At 42.0% G+C, this 8,863-nt stretch overlaps 1 protein-coding gene across 1 annotated transcript in view; it reads right to left on the reverse strand.

The window, feature by feature from the left end:
• LOC149099482 (uncharacterized) overlaps positions 1 to 3,992 on the reverse strand; it is a 71,553-nt gene extending 67,561 nt beyond the window's left edge. Inside the window, exons 1-2 of the mRNA XM_089276846.1 lie at positions 703 to 3,992; positions 320 to 460 (exon numbers count right to left, since the gene is read on the reverse strand). The gene's annotated coding sequence lies outside the window, so the exon portion shown is untranslated. The remainder of the gene's footprint in view (positions 1 to 319; positions 461 to 702) is intronic.
• Between the last annotated feature and the right edge of the window lie 4,871 nt (positions 3,993 to 8,863).

An 8,863-nucleotide genomic window follows, 5' to 3' on the forward strand; every position in this document is an offset into this window, starting at 1 on the left:
TGCGTGAAAAACAGAAGTGTCAAGTTTAGCATTTGTAAGTACGATAAAGATATCTTGTAACATTTTTGCACTTGCTTGCAAAAGAACATTTTTTAGAACTCAGAATCAACTCTTGTCTGAGGAATTAAATCAAGGTCTTTTTAGTTTTGTTTTACGGAATTCTACTTTAACTGAAACAGTGTAGAGGTTATATACTTATGTACCTCAATGGGTTACCGTCTTTTGTGCCTGAAAATCTATGATTTTCCCGGCGAAAAATTCCTCGGCGAAATTATTCTTCCCGGCGAATACCCTTGTGGTAATAACTAAACTGACATACCTTAGATTGAATTTTCCAGTCTGTTGTCATTCCTATGATATTTCTGACGCCATTCCCTACGCGTGAATCTCGTGAACTGCACATGTCAGCTGGAATCTGCACAGCGTCGCCACTTGTAAAATAGAAGCTTCAACGAACGACCTAACGAACAACGTTGCGAAAAAAATTGCTACAAATGCAGCCAAGAAACTCAAACACACGGAGAGTAATCGTGCGGTACGGAACACTTTACGCTAGCTCGTATACGGACGGAGTGATACACCTCGTTCCCCGTGGTTTTCGAGTTAGCCCGACTGGCTCCAGCGACACAAACACATACAAACAGAATTTCACACACAACTTGCCAGTATAAAGCAACATTCGAAGGACTGAAATTATCTTACCTGGAGCTCTCTCTGTCGAGGATAACTGCCTCGGCCGCCCGCCTGTCTCACTTCCCACCGCTTCTCTCAAATTTTAAATCAACAACTGCGGTAACCGCGCCTGTTACTAAAAATGTTTAAGGAAGCAACCGGATCGATGATCCAACTGTGGATCAATTCTTGGTTTTCATGTGACGTAGTCATATTCCAAAATTAGAAATTATCCTTCCTTCTGAGGTTTTAGTTTCATCAGATAAAAGGCCCTGTAGGAACGTGACGTTTGGCAATGTTTTAGCTCGACAGAGTTCTTCTTTTTGTAACAGAGCACTCCAAGCTTTTGCGTTGCGTGACATGAAAATGGCGGCCAGAAAAGACTGTCGCGTAGGTCAAAAGACGAGTTATCGCTTTAGTTTTTGTTAAATAAACGGTGCTTGCACTAGAAGAAGCATTTATTTCAATGTGTCGGAGCACTAGAGTAAAAATGTTCGTTTCAATAGCAAAACTCAAGGACGGATGTTTTTGTAATTTTACGGTCGCCATGTTTGTGCCCCTCCGAAGGGCACAAACATGGCGTCTCCATACAAAGCTCTATAAATTTGGATGACACGCTTCTGCGAATAACGGGCGAATGAACAACAGCAGAAACCTGATTCTTGGCGAGGTTGTTTATATAGCAATCATCTATCATATCCTAGATTCTTGAATTTATTTATTGAATGGTTACGATTTTTAGTTTTGATCACATGACTGGTGAAAACCAAGAATAGTGGTCTAATCGGCTTCACATCAGGGGCACCCAACAACCGTTTTCTCTCAAATACTTTTAAACGCTGTTTTAGGCTATCTGGAGTACCTTTAAAGCTCTGTAGGTTAATTTTAGGTTGCGCTAAAAAAATTTTATCTGTTCGGTTATTCTAGGGGAACTTGAGTATTCTCGAATTTGTTAGGGCTTTTTTGTACATACTCCGAAAACGTTGGTCTTATCGCCTTTCCGGAAATGATAGCTGACCTTTTTTCGGTACCCAAAACGACATTTTTTAACAGTTCGAAAACAACAGACTTTAAATTTCTCATATCACGAAGGTTCGAGGTGACAATTCTCTTCAGAAAATCAGAGGGGATTGAAGGCCTTCCGAACAGATAATTTACCGAAACGATCTGTTGGTTGCCCTGATTCACATATAAAATGAAGAATACAAAAGGAAAAACCGACACAACGCAGGATGATGTTTTGAAGGTGTACTATATTTCGGCTGGCCAAACCAGCTTTCTTCAGGTACAATGAGAATTTTACATTGGGACGTGTTTTTATGTAGCCGATATTTTCGTAATACCGGAAATACGTAAAAGTAATTGACACTGTAAATTAGAGATAAGCATACGGTAAAATAAAATACCATACTGATAAAACAACATAATAAAAGAAAACAAATGGAAACAATTAATGTGTTTCTTCACGGATGTTCAGACCATCAGGATCAATTGTTCTGCCTTTTTTAATTAATCAAGCATGGTTCTTGGGCAGTCGCTTTATAGGAAAAAACTGGTCCTGTTATTGACAATGAATTTCGTCGTAACATTGTCAAACTAGCTGTGGACAATGTTATGAGGAAATTCATGATCAATAACAGGACAGACGCATGAAAAACTGATAAAAAATTGTCAATAAATTATAAATTATAAATTATAAATTCTAGTGTCTGTCCGCTTCAAGTTGACGATAAAAATTTAGCCCATGAGCGCGCAAGAATTTCTGCAGTCATGGTGAAATAAGAAATTCATAGTTGGAATTCGCAAAAGAAAAATTTCAGGCAAAGAGAAATAGTGTTAAGAAACATCCTAGAAAATGATAAAAGAAAAACACGTGGGCGACAATTAGTAGTGTACAAAAAAAAAATGTACACACCAACCCTCTCAAAATTTACTAGTTTTTTCCTATAAAGCGACTGCCCAACAACCAAGGTATCTTGACGACAATCAACTGTTAGAGTAAAGTGAATAAAGTTTTCATTCAAAGCATCGCCAAGTACCACATATTTCATATAAAGTTCAGCAAAGAGGTGAGTAGGCGGCTCAGTTGTTTGTTACACTATTTCCGACGACAATCGTTTTGATGTAATCGAATTGCCTGAGCATATATCTATACAAGCAACGTTGTTAATTTAAAACATAGCGTTAAAATATACAGCAAAATCCGTACCATAGTGGAAAATAGTCCAAAAAATTTAAATCTGAAACAAGACAAAGAACAAAGGCGAGTAAACTGGAGGTGTCATCATTTCCTTTGAGTTCAGGCTCGTGACTTTAACCTTGTTTGACCTTGATATAACATCCTATCTGATCTCATAAATATTGTCATAGTTTCTAGGTTCCCTCTGGCACTCTCAAAGACATATCTTCTGGACAGAAATGTATTGCAAAATGAAATAAAAAGAAGCAACCTTACCGAGGTTGTCCCCAACACGCTTGGCCAAGCTCGCCGAGTCGGTGTGATCCGTGTCACGCTCATTCACTCTGCTAATTTGGGGAGAATACTAAAAAACATCTGGTGAGGGTCGAGGGGAAACTACATGTAACAGCATAAAGTGTCCACCCCTCTACACTACTATACTGCATTGAAGAGGACTAAACAGTACGATACATCCTTATACACCACTATACATACTTCTACAGCACTACACACCACTCTACAAGACTATACACCCCTAAACAACACTATACAGCGCTATACACTTCTATACAGCGCTATACACCCCTATACAGCACTATGCACCCTTAAAATCCACTATAAATCCCTATACAACACTATACACCCCTATACAGCGCTATACACTCCTATACAGCGCTATACACCCCAATACAGCACTATACACCCCTATACAGCACTATACACCCCTATACAGCACTATACAACCCTATACAGCACTATACACCCCTATACCGCACTATACACCGCTATACAACACTATACACCCCTATACAACACTATACATCCCTATAAAGCGCTATACACCCCTATACCGCACTATACACCCCTAAACAGCACTATACACCCGCATACAGCACTATAAACCCCTAAAAAGCACTATAAACCCAAACACAGCACTATACACCCCTGTACAGCACTATACACCGCTATACAACACTATACACCCCTATAAAGCACTATACATCCCTATACAGCACTATCCACCGCTATACAGCACTATACACCCCTATACAGCGCTACACACCTCTATATAGCACTACACACCCCCATACAGCACTATACACCCCTATACAGCACTATACACCGCTATACAACACTATACACCCCTATACTGCACTATACACCCCTAAAAAGCACTATCCACCCCTATACAGCACTATACACCCCTATACAGCACTATACACCCCTATACAGCACTATACACCGCTATAAAACACTATACACCCCCAAACAGCACTATACACCCCTATACAGCACTATACAACCCTATACAGCACTATACACCCCCATACAGCACTATACACCCCTATACAGCACTATACACCCCCATACAGCACTATACACCGCTATACAACACTATAAACCACTATACAGCACTATACACCGCTATACAACACTATACACCCCTATACAGCACTATACACCCCTATACAGCACTATACACCCCTATACAGTTCTATACACCGCTATACAACACCATACACCCCTATAAAGCACTATACACCCCTATACAGCACTATACACCCCCAAACAGCACTATACACCCCTATACAGCACTATACACCGCTATACAACACTATCCACCCCTATACAGCACCATACACCCCTATACAGCACTATACACCGCTATACAAAACTATACACCCTCAAACAGCACTATACACCCCTATACAGCACTATACACCGCTATACAACACTATCCACCGCTATACAACACTATCCACCCCTATACAGCACTATACACCCCTATACAGCACTATACACCGCTATACAACACTATCCACCCCTATACAGCACTATACACCCCTATACAGCACTATACACTGCTATACAACACTATACACCCTCAAACAGCACTATACACCCCTATACAGCACTATACACCGCTATACAACACTATCCACCCCTATACAGCACTATACACCCCTATACAGCACTATACACCGCTATACAACACTATCCACCCCTATACAACACTATCCACCCCTATACAGCACTATACACCGCTATACAACACTATCCACCCCTATACAGCACTATCCACCCCTATACAGCACTATACACCGCTATACAACACTATCCACCCCTATACAGCACTATACGCCCCCACACAGCACTATACACCTCTATACAACACTATACACCCTCAAACAGCACTATACACCCCTATACAGCACTGTACACCGCTATACAACACTATCCACCCCTATACAGCACTATACACCCCTATACAGCACTATACACCGCTATACAACACTATCCACACCTATACAACACTATACACCCCTACACAGCACTATACACCGCTATACAACACTATCCACCCCTATACAGCACTATACACCGCTATACAACACTATACACCCTCAAACAGCACTATAAACCCCTATACAGCACTATACAGCACTATACACCCCCATACAGCACTATACACCCCTATACGGCACTATACACCCCCATACAGCACTATACACCCCCATACAGCACTATACACCCCCGTACAGCACTATACACCCCCAAACAGCACTATACACCCCCATACAGCACTATACACCCCCATACAGCACTATACACCCCTATACAGCACTATACACCCCCATACAGCACTATACACCCCTATACAGCACTATACACCCCCATACAGCACTATACACCCCTATACAGCACTATACACCCCCATACAGCACTATACACCCCTATACAGCACTATACACCCCCATACAGCACTATACACCCCTAAAAAGCACTATACACCCCTATACAGCACTATACACCCCCATACAGCACTATACACCCCTATACAGCACTATACACCCCCATACAGCACTATACACCCCCATACAGCACTATACACCCCTATACAGCACTATACACCCCTGAAAGTGAAGAATGATCATCGCAGTATATTTTCCTATTTAAGCAACTGGAAGGAAGAAGCCTGAAAAAAATCAGGGCTTCAACGGGATTCGAACCCGTGACCTCCGCGATACCGGTGCGATGCTATACCAACTGAGCTATAAAGCCACACATTGGGAGCGAGGCCACTTAATTGAGTTCATATCTTCCCGTGAGGAGTGAAATGATGTGAAGTTTATATGAAATAATTCATATACGAACTGCGGTTGTAGATGAAAGTGAAGAATGATCATCGCAGTATATTTTCCAATTTAAGCAACTGGAAAGAAGAAGCCTGAAAAAAAAATCAGGGCTTCAAAGGGATTCGAACCCGTGACCTCCGCGATACCGGTGCGATGCCTTAGGTCACGGGTTCGAATCCCGTTGAAGCCCTGATTTTTTTTTCAGGCTTCTTCCTTCCAGTTGCTTAAATTGGAAAATATACTGCGATGATCATTCTTCACTTTCATCTACAACCGCAGTTCGTATATGAATTATTTCATATAAACTTCACATCACTATACACCCCTATACAGCACTATACACTCCTATAAAGCACTATACACTGCTATACAACACTATACACCCCTATACACTCCTATACACTCCTATACACCCCTGAATAGCGTTCTAAAACCGTATACAGCACTATACACCACTATACACCCAAATCCAGCACTATACATCCCTACACAGCACCATACACCCCTATACAGCACTATAAATTACTATACACCACTATACAACCCTATAGAGCACTACACCACTATACACCCCTATACAGCACTGGACACCCCTATATACCACTATACACCCCCATACACCACTATACATTCCTATACAGCACTACGCATCCCTATAGAGCACTATACACCCCTATAAAGCACTATACACCCCTATAAAGCACTTTAAACCCCTATACAGCACTATACACCCCTATACAGCGCTATACATCCCTATACAGCGCTATACACCCCTATAAAGCAATATACACCCCTATACAGCACTATACACCCCTATACAGCACTATACAACACTATACACCCCTAAACAACACTATACATCCCTATACAGCGCTATACACCCCTATACCGCACTATACACCCCTAAACAGCACTATACACCCGAATACAGCAATATACACCCCTACACAGCACTAAACACCCCAATACAGCACTATACACTCCTGTACAGCACTATACACCGCTATAAAACACTATACACCCCTATAAAGCACTATACATCCCTATACAGCACTATCCACCGCTATACAGCACTATGCATCCCTATACAGCACTATACACCTCTATACATCACTATACACCTCTATAGAGCACTACACACCCCCATACAGCACTATACACACCTATACAGCACTATACACCGCTATACGACACTATACACCCCTATACAGCACTATACACCCCTAAAAAGCACTACACACCCCTATACAGCACTATACACCGCTATACAACACTATACACCCCTATACAGCACCATACATCCCTATACAGCGCTATCCACCGCTATACAACACTATACACCCCTATACAGCACTATACACACCTATACAGGACTATAAACCCCTATACAGCACTATACATCCCTATACAGGGCTATACACCCCCTACACAGCGCTATACACCCCTATACAGCACTATACACCCCCATACAGCACTATGCACCCCTCTACAGCACTATACACCGCTATACAACACTATACACCCCTATACAGCCCTATACACCCCTATACAGCACCATACATTCCTATACAGCACTATACCCCTTAAAAGTACTATACACCCCTATATAGCACTATACACCCCTATACAGCACTATACACCCCCATGCAGCACTATACACACCTATACAGCACTATACACCGCTATACAATACTATACACCCCTATACAGCACTATACACACCTATACAGGACTATAAACCCCTATACAGCACTATACACCCCTATACAGGGCTATACACCCCTACACAGCGCTATACACCCCTATACAGCACTATACACCCCCATACAGCACTATGCACCCCTCTACAGCACTATACACCGCTATACAACACTATACACCCCTATACAGCACTATACCCCCCTATACAGCACCATACATTCCTATACAGCACTATACACCCTTAAAAGCACTATACACCCCTATATAGCACTATACACCCCTATACAGCACTATACACCCCCATGCAGCACTATACACACCTATACAGCACTATACACCGCTATACAACACTATACACCCCTATACAGCACTATACACACCTATACAGGACTATAAACCCCTATACACCACTATACACCCCTATACAGGGCTATACACCCCTACACAGCGCTATACACCCCTATACAGCACTATGCACCCCCATACAGCACTATGCACCCGTCTACAGCACTGTACACCGCTATAGAACACTATACACCCCTATACAGCACTATACACCCCTATACAGCACCATACATTCCTATACAGCACTATACACCCTTAAAAGCACTATACACCCCTATACAGCACTATACACCCCTATACAGCACCATACATTCCTATACAGCACTATACACCCTTAAAAGCACTATACACCCCTATACAGCACTATACACCCCTATACAGCACTATACACCCCCATGCAGCACTATACACCCCTATACAGCACTATACACCGCTATACAACACTATACACCCCTATACAGCACTATACATCCCTATACAGCACTATCCACCGCTCTACAACACTATGAACCCCTATACAGCACTATACACCCCTATACAGCACTATACACTGCTATACAACACTGTACACCCCTATACACTCCTATACACCCCTGAATAGCGTTCTAAAACCGTATACAGCACTATACATCACTATACACCCAAATCCAGCACTATACATCCCTACACAGCACCATACACCCCTATACAGCACTATACATTACTATACACCACTATACAACCCTATACAGCACTACACCACTATACACCCCTATACAGCACTGGACACCCCTATATACCACTATACACCCCCATACACCACTATACATCCCTATACAGCACAATACAT

Source organism: Orbicella faveolata, unplaced genomic scaffold, assembly GCF_042242905.1.
Source record: "Orbicella faveolata isolate gen_17 unplaced genomic scaffold, um_ofav_v1 contig_46, whole genome shotgun sequence".
Taxonomy (NCBI): Eukaryota; Metazoa; Cnidaria; class Anthozoa; order Scleractinia; family Merulinidae; genus Orbicella; species Orbicella faveolata.